This window comes from Xenopus laevis, chromosome 2S (assembly GCF_017654675.1).
Source record: "Xenopus laevis strain J_2021 chromosome 2S, Xenopus_laevis_v10.1, whole genome shotgun sequence".
Taxonomy (NCBI): Eukaryota; Metazoa; Chordata; class Amphibia; order Anura; family Pipidae; genus Xenopus; species Xenopus laevis.
Genome location: NC_054374.1, coordinates 154,300,257 through 154,319,835, shown reverse-complemented (window position 1 = coordinate 154,319,835; position 19,579 = coordinate 154,300,257). Strand labels below are relative to the sequence as shown.

General features: G+C 42.8%; 1 protein-coding gene across 1 annotated transcript in view; it reads left to right on the top strand.

The window, feature by feature from the left end:
* Positions 1-19,579, top strand: part of arhgap42.S (Rho GTPase activating protein 42 S homeolog) — a 166,963-nt gene that overhangs the window by 92,389 nt on the left and 54,995 nt on the right. The window lies entirely within an intron of this gene.

Sequence of the window (19,579 nt, the reverse complement as noted above, 5' to 3'; positions counted from 1 at the left end):
CCCGGAAACGCCCAGCGAGGCAACTTCGGGCGACAATAGAAAACGAATCGCCGCGTGTGAATTAGCGCAGCGATTTCGCCGCGATTTGCATTGACGCCAGCGCCAAAGTTAACAAAGCTATTTCGGCTTAAAAACCGCAGCGACTCGCAACTCGCAACTCGCCCAGCGCAGAATCGCGGCAAAATCGCGCCGTGTGGCCCTAGCCTAAGTTAGGCTTTAGTTAAAGACACTTACAACAGAACAATAAGCTTCACCTCTTATCCGCTGATCAGTGATTGTGCTGACAGGGCACAAAGGTGTCAGTTCCTCCCCACTTGTCCTTTGTACATAAATGAGACTTCACATTTCCTCCAGCAGTGCTGCGCTATGGCAGCTTCCTGTGTGGTCTGCTTCTCTGCTTCCTTTCGCTGTTGTTTAGAGGAAAACAGGATTGAAGACTTGCATTGATAATTTAGTCTTTCAGCCTTGTTTCAGAGGTCATAGAGAAACAAACAGGCGGCACTCCGGATGAAATAAATAAGGAGTTTATTCCAACATGAGGTGGATCCACATTGCCTTACGCGTTTCGGGAAAGTGTTCCCTTAAGCTCTTTCCCAAAACGTGTAAGGCAATGTGGATCCACCTCATGCTGGAATAAATTTCTTATTTATTTCATCCGGAGTGCCGCCTGTTTGTTTCTCTATTACCAAGGCACAGCTGAGGCGCTGGTGGCTGAGCACCCGGTTCTGGAGTGGCATCAAGTGGGGGAGGAACACCTGCGAGGGGTGATTTTGGAGCGGCTCTATCCTTTTGCTTATTTCAGAGGTCCTTGTCTGAAGAATTCTGAGTGTTGTAGTTCAGCAACATCTGGTGGCCCAAGGTTAAGAAGCAGTGGTAGAATGATCTCCCTGCCTATCTCCTGATAACAGCTCAGCTTCAGTCTTGAATAAGATTCCATTGTCTGGCTATAACCTTCCCTATACACACCCATAGCCCCCCTAGTGTGTTATAATATTCTTACAAGACTTGCCCTGTGTGTTTCATACCAGCAGGAATCCATAGGGTGATTGTTACAGACCCTCAGGATGTAACTGGACGTGTGAACAATTTAACCATTTAAATTATTTACTGCTGCACTCACAGACCCCCTAACCCCCTTTAATTTTAACCCTAAACCTTTGGAAGAAACCAACCCCCCAGCCCTGCAGGGTGGCCCTGATAGGATACTGTTTACATGATTCATTATTTATATCTGTTGGTGCAGGGGTCCCCAACCTCCGGGCCGCGGACACTCCCGCATTGGGCCGCCGAACCCAGTGCGCAAAAACGAGGCGCGCCGAATTGGACGCCGGCACGTCCAAACTTGCTGCCCAGTGTTGCTAAATGACCCCCACTGTGTCTAGTATGAACAAATCTGGTTCAGACTCCCGAAACAATGTAGCAGATGCCAGCTGATCGAAGTCCTGGTAGAAAAATTGATTCTGCTACATCTTATCAAGATTCAGAAGCAGAAAAAAAGGATTGGGATAAACAGACGCGAAAAAAATGTGAATTTTGAGCTATTTTTTGTGTACTTCGACTAGGGAATAGTCCAAATTCGATTAGAATTTGTAAAAAATTAAAAAATGAGAATATCGAAATTTATCATGTACTGTCTCTTTAAAAATTCAACTTCGACCAATCGCCATCTAAAACCTGCCGTATTGCTGTTTTAGACTATGGGGGACCTCATAGAACCTATTTGGAGTCAATTGGTGGACTTTGAAAAATCAAAGTCTTTCTTGGGATCGATCGAATTCGATCGAATGCGCTATTACTTCGATTCGTACGATTCAAATTCGCCCGAATACGGACCTATTAGATTTCAGTTGGTCTTTTTGAATTCGAATTTCAAATTTTTTCAATTCGAAATTCGACCCTTGATAAATATGCCCCTTAATGTTGAATTTGTGTACAATGGGAAGAATGATATTTTCTTTCATTATGCAAAAAAAAGTTTTTGGACGGAGATCCCCTCTACAGTAACGCTATCAGTGGCGTAACTAGATGTTACTGGGCCCCACAGCTAATTAATTTTAGGGGCCCCAGCATAGCCAAAGGTTGTCCTGTTTTACCAATATATGTTGAAATTGCTCATTATTTAGGGCCTCATGGAGCCCCCTATATCACCTGGGCCCCCCTGCTGCCGCAGGGTCTGCTTCCTCAGTAGTTAGGCCCCTGAACACTATAGATAACTGCATCACGCCAGCAACCCTGCTGTTTTTAAACCACATCAAACGTACAAAACAGATGTGGGGCCACAGGCTGGGTGTTGCCAGGGCCCAGTGCTGATGTGTTTGTTGGAGATCAGACTGAACCAGGGTTGGACTGGGCCGGTGGGATATTGGGAAAATATCCGGAGGGCCCCGGCCCTCAAGGGCCTCCGCTACTCCAGACCTGTTCCCCCAGCATTTTCCGCGCATGCGAGCCTGGAGTTTAGAGATCGTGACAGGGCCCCTGGGGACTGCCGCAAGGGCCCTTTGTTTTGTATCCGCCGTGGTCCCCCAAGGCTCCAGTCCGACCCTGGAATGAACAGATATTAAACAGCGATGCAGAGCTTTCTGATCCCCCAGACACACGGGAGAGAAATGGCCTGAATCTCTGTGTAATTCTGTGCAGCCGCACATGCTGGAACGTACAATGATGATGGCAAGGCTTCCGCTTTCTCCTGTTTTTATTGGCTGCTGTTCAATCGACTCGTTTTCAATTCCTACGGAACCGTTTAAGAGGGACAAAAACATTTTATGGCCACACCTGCTAATTATCTCTGCACCAGACAGTGGGGCTCATTTCTGAACAGTGGGCAAATTTGGACCTGGGCAGTAACCCATAGCAACCAATCAGTGATTAGCTTTCTTATACCATATACAGGCTGAGCACTGGAAGCACTGTTTAAGCACATTTCTGTGTTTTTTATGTGTTATTACAGTTTTGCTTATGAAGGGGAATTGCCTTTTTAAGGGATGGGTTTACCTTCAAGTTAACTTTTAGCAGGGTCGGGCTGGGGGCCCGGGGCCCACCGGGACTTCTGGTCCAGGCCCCCCTCCGACCCCCTACTGTGATGCTCCAAGCTTGGCGTTACTGTGTGAGGGCGCCGCTCAGTGCGCATGCGCAGCACCGAAAACTTGTTTTTCCCCCAAAATTTAGATATCGGGAGAGGGGGTCTAGCCCAGGGGGGCCCACGAGGTGCCGGGCCAGTCCGACACTGACTTTTAGTATGTTATAAAATGGCCAGTTCAAAGCAACTTTTCAGTTGGTCTTCATTTTTTATAGTTTTTGAATTAATTGCCTTCTTCTGACAATGTCCAGCTTTCAAATGGGGGTCACTGACCCCATTTAAACAACAAATGCTCTGTAAGGCTACAAATGTATTGTTATTACTACTTTTTATTCCTCATCTTTTTATTCAGGCCTCTCCTATTCATATTCCAGTCTCTTGTTCAAATCAATGCATGGTTGCTAGGGTCATTTGGGCCAAAGCAAAATAAATAACTCAAAAAGCTAAATAACTCAAAAACCATAAATAATAAAAAATGAAAGCCAAAGGCAAATTGTCTCAGAATATGACTCTCTACATCATACTAAAAGTTAATTCAAAGGTGAACAACCCCATTAAGCTGCAAGTCACAGTTTCCCCAAGTGACCCGTTTATCTTAAATAGTTACAATTGTTTCTTTGCTTATCTTAAATTGCTACAAATGTATCTGAGTGCACCTGCCACTATTCTGAGCTCTCTGTCAAAAGCCAATTAAGTTTTAGGAACTTTATATCTTTTTCTGGCCGTTCAGTGCAGGAGAGAAAAAAATCGGGATTTTTCAATAACAATCCGGGACTGCGGGTTGAGCTGTCAAAATCGGGACTGTTCCATGACAAACAGGACAGTTATAATGATAGCACCCATAGTGGCAGGGGCGATTCTTGCTATTTTGCCACCTGAAGCGGCCTTCTTTCGCCCCCCCTCCCCACGGCACTAACCTTTACAGCGCCGGAGAGGGCAGGGGCGGTCCGCGATGCATAGTGCAGAGAGCGCAATAGCGCTCTCTGCACAAGAAGAGCCAAATTTCCGGTTTGAAAACCGGAGATTCGGCTCTTAGTTACCAGGAGCAGCATTTTTGCCGCCCCTGGCAACCATGGGGGCGCTGCCGCCTGAGGCGAGTGTCTCAACTCGCCTCATTGGTGGAGCGCCCCTGCATAGTGGTCATGTTTGCATTACTGGTGCTTCACCTTTAAGTTAGCTTTTAGTATGTTAGAGAATGGCTAATTTAAAGCAACTTTTCATTTGGCCTTCATTTTATAAAAATAGTTTTTTAATTATTTGCCATCTTCTTCTGACTCTTTCCAGCTTTCAAATGGGGTCACTGACCCCATCTAAATAAACAAAATCTCTATAAGGCTACAAACTTATAGTTATTCTACTTTTATTACTTCTCTTTTTGTTCAAGCCCCTGTCCTATTCATATTTCAGTCTCTTATTCAGATCAATGTGTGGTTGCTATGGTAGTTTGAAGCTTAGCAACCAGCTTGCTGAAATTGCAAACTGGAGAGCTACCAAATAAAAAGCTAAATAACTAAAAAAACACAACTAATAAAAAAATGAAAATCAATTGCAAATTGTCTTCGAATATGACTCTCTACATCATACTAAAAGTTAATGTAATGGTGATGTCATCATTGCATAGTGATGTCACTGGACAGTGTGGAGTGCTGAGAACTGCTGAACTAGTAAACCTTCTCAAAGAAGTTGTTGGTTTGCGAATAAACAAATGAAACAAGTGATTGGGACTAACCCGTTATATTAATTGTTCCCTATGGTGTTTACATGGCCATCTGTGCGATGCATGACGCTACAATGGGGTGTCTGCTCCCCGTGCCGATCCTAATCCTTTAGTTCTTGTCTAATGAAGAGGATGAAAGGTCCCTGACTGCATGACTTGTTTCCAAGGTCAGATGCTGAGCCTGCACTGGTCCCTTCAGTGGCTATATTTGATTTTTTTGTCTTTTTTTGTCTAGTTTTATACATTTCATTTTGGGTGGGCTCTAACACTGGGTGATCACCCAAGCTGAGTTGATGTCACTGCTGCTGCACTAAGAGATATTGGGGCTCATTTATGAACAGTGGGCAAATTTGGACCTAGGCAGTAACCCACGGCAACCTATCCGATGATTGCTTTCAGTGCTCAACCTGTATATGGTTTAAAAAAAAGCTAATCACTGATTGGTTGCTATGGGTTACTGCCCAGGTCCAAATTTGCCCAGTGTTTATAAATGAGCCCCAGTGTCTGGTGCAGAGGAACTCAAAGAGCCGTTGTATATTCCAGATGTTCAGCTTTCAGCAGCACAGAGATGGAAGCGCCTCATCTTATCTCTAGCAATGGGTTTTTATGGTGATGTAACACTTTGGGGTAGGCTCCTGCAGCGGGTCGGGTACCCCGCGGGTTACCCGCAAAAACCTGCGGTACAATGCGGGTTGCGGGTAGAATTTCCGGGTGTGAGTATAGACATGGGTCAGCGGTTCTGTAGATTTGCGGGTCATGGGTCGGGCCGCGGGTCTTCTCAGTATCAATTTTTACTCCTTTTTTCTGATCACAACTACTTCCGATGATGTCACTTCCGGTTTACAATGACAGCACTTTGCAGGTCGGGTATGGGTTCCAAAAAATGAACCCACACAGGATTCTACTTTGGGGGATATTAATTAAAGTCCGATTGGCAAAAATAGAAAAATTCAAATTTTTTTAACTATTAAAATATTCAATTTGGGGGTAAAGTTTTCCTTTAAACAGGCCTGGATGATCTTGTTCCTAGGCAGCAGTTTGCTGTATAATACGCCGCTGACATCTGCACAGCGTGGAAATCTGGCCCCGGTGCTTTTTTACCCCGGCTCGGCTTGGACAGGAAGACAGATAGCGAGGAGCAGCATATGGAACTTATTTTGCCTAATTTCGCAGGCAGCGAGTCGGAGCCAGATGTAAAAACCATGGGAACTGTTTTTTTAAAAAAAGGTGATGGGGAGAAATCAATTGCAAATGCTGCTCCGCTGGCTGAAAGGCCGATATGTGAAATCTATTGAGCAATTATTTATGGATTAAAGGCCACAAAAGTGCTGCTGATTTGTCATATGGGGCGGTGGATTTAGGCAGCATTTTATTCATGGTGTGAGCTGATTTAAAGCCTACGTGTTGGGGGGCCAGCAAGGTCTGGATTGAAGATATATATATATATATATATATATATATTGTATTTATTGGGTGGCAACACGTTTATATAGGACAAGGAGCAAATATAAAGGTTATATACAGGGTGCCTCCATATTAATGTGTAATAAGTAATATATAACTGCCATTTATTGTTTGTCTTAGTATTTATAATGTAAGCCTTATCTATATTGTGTGTCCCTAGGTTTGTGTCCCACAGTTCTGGGGATAAGGGTATCCTGAATGCTCTTTGCCTAATGGCAGGTAGGCCTGTGCCCACCAATGAAATGCTTAGATATTATTTTGGGCAACAATACCCAAGGCAAAGTAAATGGTCTTGACTATTCTGCCAAGGAAGTTTTCACATTGGTAGGTATTATGGCCAATATTAGTGATGGGCAATTAATTCGGCAGACGCAAATTCGAAGTGAATTTTCCGTGATTTGCCACCAGCAAATAAATTCGCGAAAATTTGCTTCAAAATATTTTGGACTCGCATTGAAAATGTCGCTTGCGTCAAAAAAGTCGCATATCAACATTATTCGGATGCCCAAGTGACTTTAACGCCAGTGTCAAAATTGACGTAAGTGTCAAAATTTTCGTTTCGGTAATTTTTCACTGCTTCGTGAATTTTGCAGGAAATTCGCTAATTATTTGGTGAAGTGCAGTGGGACAAATTCGCCCATCACTGGCCAATATGCATTTTTGTTATTAAAATAAACCTTCAAAGTGGTTGGTCACCTTTAAATTAACTTTTAGTATGATGCAGAGAGTGATATTCTGAGGCAATATCTGGTTGCTAGGGCACAAATTACCCTAGCAACCATGCACTGATTAGAATACGAGACTGGAATATGAATAGGAAAGGCCTAAATAGAAAGACGATTAATAAAAAGTATAACAGACGCCTTAAGCTGGCCATAGACGCAACGATTCGACCGTACGAATTTCCGTTTCATACGATGTTTCCGACATTTTTCGTGAGATGGTGATCGGTCGTTCAGTTGACAGGTTAGAAAATTTCTGTTGGCTACCGATAATATGTCTGCATGTAACTTTCATACGATTGGTGTCAGGGGCAGAACATCGTCTGATCTGTTCTTTTACTACTTTATTTGATCGGAATGGTTAGTGTCAGTCAGGCACAGAACGATCGTTCGTCCGATATGAAGCTAAAGCTGCACGTCTATGGACAGCTTTACAGATCATTTGTTTTTTTTAGATGGGGTCAGTGACCCCCATTTGAAAACTGGAAAGAGTCAGAAGAAGAACGCATTTAAGGGGCCTATTGATTATTCTGTATAAAACGAAATTTTACTAAAAAAAAAAACAATGTAGAAAGCTGTGTAAAATGAATGGTGAATTATTTAAGGTGTGTTTTATTTTACGCCATGTGAACGCAGATTTTCAGCCGTTATTTTACAACCTTTGTTAAGTACGTTCCGGCGGAAGTTGCTCAAAGAAAAAGCACGTAAAAACATTAAACAATTTTTACGCCGTTTTGTTTTTTTTACATGGCGATGCCCGGATGGATTATTCTGACGTTTTTATGCACTGCATAATACATTTACCGCTAAGTATGAATTCTGCGTCGTGGCACAACTTCCATCTGTGCTTCCTCGTTGGATAAGTACAAAAAGCCTGTGTGAATGGCGGCTCTCCAAGCCTAACTTGACAGCCGCTAGATTTGTGTCTACTTGCAGCCCTGCATTACACGGCCCCTCTCGGGACGTTTAACTGAACCTGAGAATGGCTTCTTTTCCCCTCTAAAATTACAAATGAAATAAAAAGCATCTGAAACATTTATTGCAGGGAAGTCTCTAAGGAGCGTGACTTTCTGAAGATACTGTGGCACACGTATAGGCTGTCTCGTTGCCTAAATGGGCTCCCGTACAGTCAGCCGGCATCTATTAAACACATACATCTTTTAGCATGACAGGAAGGGAATAGAACGGGGTATATAATGCTCCGCTCTCATTCAAGTTCCCCCTGAATTAATATTTCCTGCTTCCTTCCTGCAAGACTCACAGCTCATTTGGCCATTGGCAAAGTAACAACAATTATCTCATACTGCAAAGTAGCAGAATCAGTGGCGGAATATAGAGGAAGCAGACTCCGCAATCGCAGGGGGCCTCTATAGCTAATAAATAAAAAAACCCTCCTCTCCAGCTGCTCTCTTACCTGTGGCTATGAAGGGGACACAAGTCGGGCGGGAGTGGGTGGAGTTGGGTGGGGACAGGGCGTGGGTGGGGCTGGGTATTGGTGGGGTGGAGTTGTGACGGGAAGTGGGCGGGAGGATGGGGATCAGAGTGCGCTGGGCCCCTCTGAAGATTTTTTTTGCAGGGCTCACTCTAGTTACGCTACTGAGCAGAATAAGCTGGGAGAGTCATGGCAGTTCCGTCCACTGGACACCAAAGATAATATTTTAATTTATCAGTGTTGGAACGAATCCCCTGCCGTAAAAACTGTATGACTTAAAAGGTTGATTTTATTGTACCTGGTGTATGTAATATATAAGCTACAGATGATACAGTTTAATTGAATGGAAAATCTTAAAGGGGTTCCTTTTTTGAGTTCAGTTGGCTTTAGATGGTTTACCAGAAATAAAGACTTTTTCCAATTAAAATCCAAGTTTAAAGGGAAACTCCACAGAAACATAACTTTAGCTTTTTAAAAAGTAAACCTAATTTCAAGCAACTTTGAAATATACATCAATTAAAAAATATACAGACTTTTCATGATTTTAATGGTTTCTGACAGTTCCCTAAGCCTAGCCCCCTGCTCTCCTGCTGATCTCTCTGACTACTTTGCTGAGCTGGCTGACTACTGTTACTATGTATCAACAGCCATCTGTCCTCAGCCTGCATCCTCCAAACCCCACAATTCCCTGCACACGTGATTTCAATAAGGAAAGGAACATCAAAGTGCAATGCATTGTGGGTTATGTAGTTCCTGCATGTTGTCTGTAAGCTGTGGAGAAGTTGTTACAATTTGTAACATCAGTGTTTAGTCCCTCCTTCCCTGCCAGGATTTCAAATGATACAGAAAGAGAAGAACTGTTAAACAGCTGGATTTCAGCAAAGAAATGTAATTTATTCATACTTTTTGAAGAAACAGGTAACTGTGATGGGTATATCAGGGTTTCTGTGTTATGTGGGCCTCTTTATCAAATTTTGTTTTGGAACCTGGAGTTCCCCTTTAACGTTTAATGTCCCTGCCTCTGGTGTTTCAGTCTGGCAGCTCAGTAATTCAGGTGCAGACTAATGATGTGCGGGTCGAGAAATTCTCGACCCGCACCCGACCCTAACCCGCCCCAATGCGCATCCATCCCGGCTCGACATTGCCCCCCTATTCATAGAATCATGCCCAGGGGCGGCATGAGTCTATGAATTTAGAAGCCGGAAGTGCTAGATCGCGGGTGGGGAGAGCAGGAGAAGAGGTCAACTCGGACCCGCCCGTGACTAGAAGATTTGGTGCAGGAGTCGGCCCGAACCCGCCTGACCCGCGGGTAAACCGCACATCACTAGTGCAGACTCTACACTGTTACAATTTTGCAACATTTACTTCATACATTTTTCAGCATCATCTCTGGAGTATTAGCAACTGTATCAATTCTAACAGCTGCCTTTAATGAAACTCAGGGATTTTGCTCAGCATGGACAAAAATAATTTAGAACATTTTACAGGGTCGGCGACCCCCCCAGAAATGCTTCAGAAGGTGAAAAATTACACTTTACACTTCAATAAAAGAAAAACAGTGACACATACAAAATAGAAAGTAATTGGAAAAAGTATTTAATTCTGGTAAACTATCTGAAACAAGCTGAACTGAAAAAAAGTGTTGGAAGGTGAACAATCCCTTTAAAGGAGAACTAAAGCTTAAATAAAGACGTAGGATAGAAATGCTGTACATTATGTTTTGTGCTTCTGTACCAGCCCAAGGCAACTACAGCCCTTTAGCAGTAAAGATCTGTGTCTCCAAAGATGCCCCAGTAGCTCCCCATCTTTTTTCTGCTGATTCACTGCACATGCTCTGTGCTGCTGTCACTTACTGAGCTTAGGGACCCACTGACAATATACAGTACACATAGAATAGAAATGTCACAATATAAGGCTGATTAGTAATTAATACAGATAATTACTACATGGCAGCACAGAAACCAGTGCAATTAGCATCAGAATTTAATAATCAGCCCTGTAGCATCAGCTTATTGGTTATCGGTTGGCTCATCGATCAGGGGCCTTTGAAGGCATTCAAACTATCTTCAGATACAGGTAGAATCCTATTGTTTCTAATTGTATATCTGTATATGCTATGCAGCTCTACACCTGTGTATGGAAACAAATGATCTTTCTTGGAAACATCCATTCCAGGAAAGATTGTAATTGTAACGTCTATAGCCTTTAGAGTTAATCTTTTCAGATTAAGTCACTTTATAACACCTGAAAGTCAAACAGCACTAAGATAACAGGACTGAGAATTAGGCAGCCCTGACAAGTTTTTGCAAGAGATCTTCCGATATCCCACAATTGGACTGTTCTGTTATCTGACTACTGTATTCTATAGCCCATGTCTTTGGCCTTTTGATATTTTTTAAGTGGTTCAAATAAAGTGCCATTGAGTATTTCCCATAAATCATTCACAGGCAGGAATGCTTTTATATCACAAGACAGAGATTTTGGAACCCATTTCCTCCTCTTGTGAAATCTCAGGCACTTTATTGGGATCCCCTCAGCAGCTGCGTAATTGTGGTTCGAGAAGACATTAAGAAATCATGTGATTGTCGCCAATATTTAGCTAAAATTCAAGCAGAGTTTAATGTATGTGGGGACCTGGCATGAGTACTGACTACATTTAATAATTATCGGTAATAGCACTGGGATAGATTACAGGTGTATTGGACAGAAAGGGAGGTTTTGTGCAAATCCCTTATGTTCAACAATAAAGACTAGGTAAAAGTGGGGTCCTGGACGGGGGTTCTGGCTGGGGTGGGGGGCCTCTAGGTGGGTGGAGACAGAGGTAGGGGTGTTTGTGTGCCATACGCTGCCTGCCCTATGCTCCTTGAGTATGCCATACTCTGCTTACCCTATGCTCCCTGTGTGTGCCCTAGTCTACCTGCCCTATACTCCCTGTGTGTGTGTCATACTCTGCCTGCCCTATGTTCCCTGTGTGCATACCTCCCACCTGTCCCTTTTTCGGAGGGACAGTCCCTCTTTTGACAGCTCATTTGTACTGGAAAGTCTCTCTTTTCTCTGCACTGAACAGCCAGAAAAAGAAACAAAGTTTCTCACTTAATTGGCTTTTAGCAGAGAGCCCAGAACAGCTAACAGGTGCAAATACGATACTTTGTAACAATTTTGAGACAAAAAAACACAAGTTTAGATAAGGAGAAATATTTTCAAACTTTCATAACCTGCCAAATTTTGTAAAACAAACATGGTAATTAGGGGGTGTGCCATACTCTGCCTGCCCTATGTTCCCTGTGTGTGTCATACTCTGCCTGCCCTATGTTCCATGTGTGTGCCATACTCTGCCTGCCCTATGTTCCCTATGTATGCCATACTCTGCCTGCCCTATGCGTCCTGTGTGTGTCATATTCAGCCTGCCCTATGCTCCCTGTGTGTGTCATACTCTGCCTGCCCTGTGCTCCTTGTGTTTGTGGAATACTCTGCCTGCCCTACTCTGTACCCTGGGGGACATGAGTCTGGTAAGATTTGTTCGGGTGTTTGTTAGCATTTGGAAATTGTTGTTAGGGGCCCCTAACCTGTGGTTTATGGGCCTAGATCACACATCACCATTCTAGACCTATAGAAGTAACCAATGATGTATCTTGTCCAGACAGATTCCATTAGTAATGAGACTTATATACCTATAGAATAAGTAACTAAGAGTGTATCCTGCCCACACAGAGATGACTGTGAGTGGCACACAAAGAATTAGCTGAAATTGATTGAATATAAAAAATGATGGTAGGCATTTCAAGCACTTCAAGTAATAGGCATGATAGTAAAATCATTTAAGTCTGGGCTGCTGTTTTAGTGAATTTGGACAATTCGTATGGGTTTTTATGAATTGTGTAAATAAAAGCTACTCTGGGATCTTTAGCCTTAAGCCCAATTTTGAAGAAGAAGCCTGAAAAATATCTTAATATGCACAAGTGGTGAAATAATCTTGAAAACATAAAAATGGCACCTGGGCCTTCTATGCTGGATTATTTGCTAACAAAGCTCGTTGATTTGAGGGGCATAAGGCATCTCTCTGAGTTGACGGGGGCAGAGAATTCACAGCTTGGCAACTGGGGTCTATTGGCACATTCAGAAATTCCCCTTGTTACTTATTAAAACCACAGGCAGGGATGTTGATTCTGACTTTCTCACTCATTCCATTAGGAAATCTTTATAAAAATAGATTCTTTGTTTTATGCCCCCAAACAATTCCACATGCCAAAAAAAAAAAAATCCCCCAAATGACCAAAACATATATTGCAATAAATCGAACTCCTGTTAGTTGGATTATTGGAACATTGCAATGTGGAAAATATGGCACTGTCCCAATGTTTGGGTGGAGTTGTGCCCAATATGTGATTTATTTGGAGCTGGAGAAAATGCAAGATCATATATCCTGCTTCATTCATGTTATTCGTAAGCCGAGTGACTTTTAAGGGGGAATGTAATATGTTCACAAAGACCATTGTGGATATTAGCTACCTTGTTTGTGTTCTTTTTGACTGATTACAGACCTCATCGACTTCCTTCCAAAGTTTGTAACCAAATAACTTTTGCAAACGTTTGCAGCGGATGCAATAAAATTTCAGGTAAAATATTTAACGAAACTCCAGAACAGGTGTTAACGCTAACCTTTGCTTAGCGATGTAATATAAGTGAATGATTTCAAATAGCGAGCAGCACTAAACATTAGTGATGGGTGAATTCATTCACCAGGTGCGAATTTGCGGCGAATTCCCGAGATTCGCCGCCTGTGAATAAATTCACAAAATCTAGGGATGCACCGAATCCAGGATTCGGTTCGGGATTCGGCCAGGATTCGGCCTTTTTCAGCAGGATTCAGCCGAATCCTTCTGTCCGGCAGAACCGAATCCAAATCTTAATTTGCATATGCAAATTAGAGGCGGGGAGGGAAATCACAGGACTTTTTGTCACAAAACAAGGAAGTAAATGTTTCCCCTTCCCACCCCTAATTTGCATATGCAAATTCGGATTCGGTTCGGTATTCGGCCGAATTCTTCATGAAGGGTTCAGGGGTTCGGCCGAATACAAAATAGTGGATTCGGTGCATCCCTAACGAAATCGCCGCAAAAATTCGCCGGCTTAAAAAAAAAATGGACGTACGATATCGGCAGAAGACTTGGCTATCGATCAGCTTGTCTATCAGGCTGGCTGGAAAATTTTTATCAGCCAGTTTTTGAAGGCACCTGAACATCGGCCACTGTTAGTGCCGAATCATCAGATACAAGTAGAATTCTATTGTTTCTATCTATATATCTGACAATTCAGCTCTATGCGCGTGTATTGAAACAAACAATCTTTCTTAGAAAGATCTTTTCCAGGAAAGATTGTAATTGAAACGTCAATGGCCACCGTTACGTAGGTGGTACATTGTTATGGGTAACTTGCACTGGTGCCATTTAGCACCTATGTTATTAAATCAGCTCCTTGATTTGAGAGTGTGACTCCATTGTTGTGTTCTGAAACCTATACTAAAGACATGTCAACCCTGTATTTTATGTAGTTTCCCTAATATAAGCCCCTATCCCCCAGTTTCCAGCCAGGGCCAGAAGAGGTACCTGCCCAGGGTGCAATGATAGGGGGATGCTGGGCAGGTACTTGTTTAAGGGTCTTAACCCTAATCTGTGTTCGCTCCCCTCTGCTACTCTTCCTCTCCTCTGGCAGGTTTGCCTATGGCACCCGTTGGCTTGGACTAACCCTGTTTCCAGCAGTAAAATGTCTTGTCTCCGGCAGTAATTTGCACCTGAATCCCTTATTTACCAACCTCATTTTAAAATGCAAAGATTCCAATATTCCCATATCAGTGGAGCAAAAGGTAGGGTTAGGGAATGGCCAAAATGCCCATAATCACTATGGATCTAAAACGCCAACAGTCAAGACAGTAGTTATTAATTAGTATTGTCTTTTCTTTGGGAAACCCTTGGACAGGCTCACTTTAGACTTAAGTTTGATTTAACGTGGTCCATTAGTATCATTGTTTCAGGCTCTGTTCCTTGTCATATTACCTGTGGTTTCCATTGGCTGGAGTCTCAGGACGGAGGGGGTTTTCTCCTTCTCTTCTATGACCGACTACTAAATAATTGAGCCTGCCATGCTTGTAGGACAAGCTTCAAAGAAGCAAATGACTTAAAACAGATGAAAAAAACCCTATTATTTTTAAAACCATCATCCATAATGGGAACAACTATAATATTATGAATACTACATTTCATACAACATGCAATATTGTTATTGTGGTGCTTTGGCCAGTAAATTAAAGGGATACTGTCACGGGAAAAAAATTTTTTCCCAAAATGAATCAGTTAATAGTGCAGCTCCAGCAGAATTCTGCACTGAAATCCATTTCTCAAAAGACCAAACAGATTTTTTTATATTCAATTTTGAAATCTGACATGGGGCTAGACATTTTGTCAATTTCCCAGCTGCCCCTGGTCATGTGACTTGTGCCTGCACTTTAGGAGAGAAATGCTTTCTGGCAGGCTGCTGTTTTTCCTTCTCAATGTAACTGAATGTGTCTCAGTGGGACATGGGTTTTTACTATTGAGTGCTGTTCTTAGATCTACCAGGCAGCTGTTATCTTGTGTTAGGGAGCTGCTATCTGGTTACCTTCCCATTGTTCTTTTGTTTGGCTGCTGGAAGGGAAAAGGGAGGGGGGGTGATATCACTCTGACTTGCAGTACAGCAGTAAAGAGTGATTGAAGTGTATCAGAGGACAAGTCACATGACTGGGGGCTGCTGGGAAATTGACAAAATGTCTAGCCCCATGTCAGATTTCAAAATTGAATATAAAAAAATCTGTTTGCTCTTTTGAGAAATGGATTTCAGTGCAGAATTCTGCTGGAGCAGCACTATTAACTGATTCATGTTGAAAAAAATTTTTTTTCCCATGACAGTATCCCTTTAAGGATTTTTTTCAGTAAAAGATAAAAAAAAAGTCCCCTCTCTTATTTATATCTTTTTATTCCATGTGACTTTTGCGGCATTTGTGTCTTCTCCCATTGCGCTTGATTGAGTTCAGATGAAAATCTGTTTATTGCAAAGTTAAATATAACCTGGAACATTGGAAATATTTTTCCCAGCTGGAGAGTTGGCACGTGCCCTTGTCAGTGAGAGGCTTGTGGCCCTTTTATTATTTTGGTTTCGCTGACCAGAAGATATGATATACCTCTCCAGGTGATATATTTGTGAGAGTATAAAAAGTTTTATTTTAGAGTAGGGCCTTTAAGGAAAAGATGAAGGCTTAACGTGTTCCAATGGGCAGCGATTGGATCCAAATCTAAACACTGTGATTTGTAGATGTTATAAACATTAGAACATCTTGTTCCCTGAGCTGATCTTTCCCACACAAGTGTTGCCTTGAAAGGTCGTCTCTTTAACTCTCTTTATGCGTGACTGTTATCTAAAGTGCGCTTCCCAATGAGAGAATGTGTGGCCTATTGCAAAATATCCCCAACAATTGCTTTCATGGGCTGAATGAGGCACTGGCCTGGTTCTGTAGATCTCAGTGCTTAGAAGAAGCTGTATCTTTTTAGAAAGAAGCAGCAGAAAAGTATGGGGGGATAGTATGGGAACCACTGGGTTTGGATTCTGCAAACTTTTATGGGAATGATTGTCTCTACTGCCTGCATTAACTGCCATCAACTGTGAGTGTTTCTCCCTGCCATTTACTGCCATCTCTGTATGAGTGGCTCCACTTCCTGTCATTAACTGCCATCTGTGTATGACTGGCTCCACTTCCTGTCATTAACTGCCATCTGTATATGGATGGCTCCATTCCCTTCCAGTAGCTTCCATCTATACACGATTCGCTTAGCTGCCTGCAGTTACTTGCCCTGTTTGTATGTAGGCTCCATTCCTTAATATTAGCTACCTTGTATGATTGGCTCTGCTCCCTGCCATTCGATGCCATCTTTGTATGACCATCTCAGCTGAATTCTGTTAGCTGTCATCAATGTATGAATGGGTCCCTGACATAAGCTGCTATTTATGTATGATTAGTTGTTCTCCCTGGCATTAGCTGCCATCAGTTAGCTGATATGTATATAGGATTGGCTCCACTCTATGTTTAGTTGGATAAACTTCATATATTAACTGCCATCTGTATATAACTAGCTCCCCTCCATCTCGTTAGCTGCCATCTAGGAAGTATGTATTTGTTCCCTGTCATTAGCTTTTATACATTTATAATTGGATCTATTAACTGTCATTAGCTGCTCTTTATGTAAGATTGGTTCCTCTCTCTGACATTAGTTGCCATCTAAGTATGATTGGGTCTATTCCCCGAAATTAGCTGCCATCTATGTATGATTGGCTCCATTCCCCAACATTAGCTGCCTTCTACTGTTTGTATAATTGACTCTATTCCCTAACATTAGCTGCTATCTGTGTATACTTGACTGTATTCCCCAACATAGCTACCATCTATGTATGATTAGCTCCATTCTCCAACATTAGCTGCCATCTATGTATGATTAGCTCCATTCCCCAACATTAGCTACCATCTATGTATGATTGATTCCATTCCCCAACAATAGCTGCAATCTGTGTATAGTTGACTCCATTTCTCAACATTAGTTTCCATCTATGTATGATCGGCTCCATTCCCCCAACATAAGCTGCCATCTATGTATAGTTGACTTCATCCCCCAACATTAGCTGCCATCTATGTATGATTAGCTCCATTCCCCAACATTAGCTACCATCTATGTATGATTGATTCCATTCCCCAACAATAGCTGCAATCTGTGTATAGTTGACTCCATTTCTCAACATTAGTTTCCATCTATGTATGATTGGCTCCATTCCCCCAACATAAGCTGCCATCTATGTATAGTTGACTTCATCCCCCAACATTAGCTGCCATCTATGTATGATTAGCTCCATTCCCCAACATTAGCTACCATCTATGTATGATTGATTCCATTCCCCAACAATAGCTGCAATCTGTGTATAGTTGACTCCATTTCTCAACATTAGCTTCCATCTATGTATGATTGGCTCCATTCCCCCAACATAAGCTGCCATCTATGTATAGTTGACTTCATCCCCCAACATAAGCTGCCATCTATGTATGATTGGCTCCATTCCCCAACATAAGCTGTCATCTGTGTATGATTGACTCCATTCCCCAACATAAGATGTCATCTGTGTATGATTGACTCCAATCCCCAAAATTTGCTGCCATCTGTGTATAGTTGACTCCATTCCCCGACATTAGCTGCCAGATATGTATGATTGGCCCCATTCCCCCAACATAAGCTGCCATCTATGTATCGTTGACTTCATCCCCCAACATTAGCTGCCATCTGTGTATGTTCCCCAACATAATCTGCCATTTATGTATAGTTGACTCCATTCCCCGACATTAGCTGCCATCTATGTATGATTGGCTCCATTCCCTGACATCCATACATAAGTGGCTCTGTTTTTCAGTTCCAGATGTGATTTCCTGTGAGCTCTTGTCTTTGCTTCTACTGAGGATTCCAGTGCTGGATTTACAGCTCTAAACAATATAAACAGAACGGGAGGCCACTCACTATCCTCCTGCCCTTTACTTAATCTATTTGCCTTTTCTCCTCACATTTCCCATGGAAATTGTCTTTGCTTTCTAGTTCAAGTAGGGGAAGATAAAGGTCGGTGCCCCTTTTTCAAGTTCATTAGTATCGGGTCCAACAGAAAAAAATAATATGTGTCCAGGCATTGTCTGTGGAGAATACCATGAGACATCCAGAAGCGCTTCTAGTGTATTTTACTCTCACTTATCAATAGAACCGCATACTGAGCTTAAAAAATGGCTGTCAAGGGATTCTGGCTTTAGCTAAGTAGCTGCCGAAGCTGCAATTTAAGCAATTGTTAATTCTAATTAAAATCGGAGCTCAACGGTAATTTTTTTTGTATTTGTTCTGTTCATACTACATTAACTTGACAACTTTTTGGAGTATGAGCTTTATAAATGCCATACAATAAATCCATAATTTTTAGATTCACCCAAAACATACTATCCTTCATAAAAGATTTAGCCAAATACAGTACGTAAGACTCACGGCACGCATAGAATTTTCTCCACTGGTGTATTTCTGCTAGTGTATAAAAGAATGTCACCAACTGAGCTGCCTGTCATGGTTACCAACGGCCAAAGGCAGGCATCATGGGTGGGAAAAAATCTTATGGGTCCCATGGGCCTAAGCCAAAACCTAATTTGCAGAGAAGTATGTAAAACTGTAATTATATGTGAACAAAAAGGTATTTAGAGTTTTAAAGTTATATTTAGTATACATTTTTGAGGATTTAGCCAAATCCTGCTAAAAGTGGTGGATTTCAGCCCAGTCTCAAATCCTGGATGGACTGCCTTTTCTAAAGGGATGAGTATTCATAGCGTCAGCATCAGACTGGGGCAGCATAGGCCTACCGGGGGTCTCACAATCTCCAGGGCACCCCTTATTTTACGCAACCCCCCAGTGAGCATGTGCAGACCACAAAGCGTCAGTATGGCCTCCTTAGTCCAAATTTGCCATGGGGCTGTGCAGGAGTGTGGGCCTGAGTCTGAACATTTTTCCCCAGTGGTGTAACTAGAATGCGCCAGGCCCCCCAGGAAATAAATCTTCAGAGGGGCACATTGTACTCCAATCCCCATCCTCCCTCCCACTTCCCGCCCCCTCCCTGGCCAACTCCACCCCGACTTGCATCCCCCTCCCTCGACGCAGGTAAGAGAGTTGCTGTGGAGGAGGGGGGTTTCTATTAGCTATAGAGGAAGTAGACCCCACAGTCTGGTCCCCCTGAAAAAAAATCTTCAGAGGGGTCCGGCGCACTCTGATCCCCATACTCCTGCCCACATCCTGTCCTACCCATTCCCCGCCCCAACTCTGCCCACTCCCGCCCCAACTTGCCTCCACCTTCCTCTCCGCAGGTAAGGGAGCGGCTGGGGAGGTGGTTTTTTTTTTATTAGCTATAGAGGAAGCAGACCTCACAGTCTAGGCCTTCCTGTTCCCTGCCCCCCCCCCTGTGACTGTGGGGTCTGCTTCCTCTATAGTTACGCCATTGTTTTTCCCAGTTTCCCAACGGCCCAGTCAGACCCTGTATAGACTGCTCCTCAGTGTCCATCAAAAATGAACCAATAAATA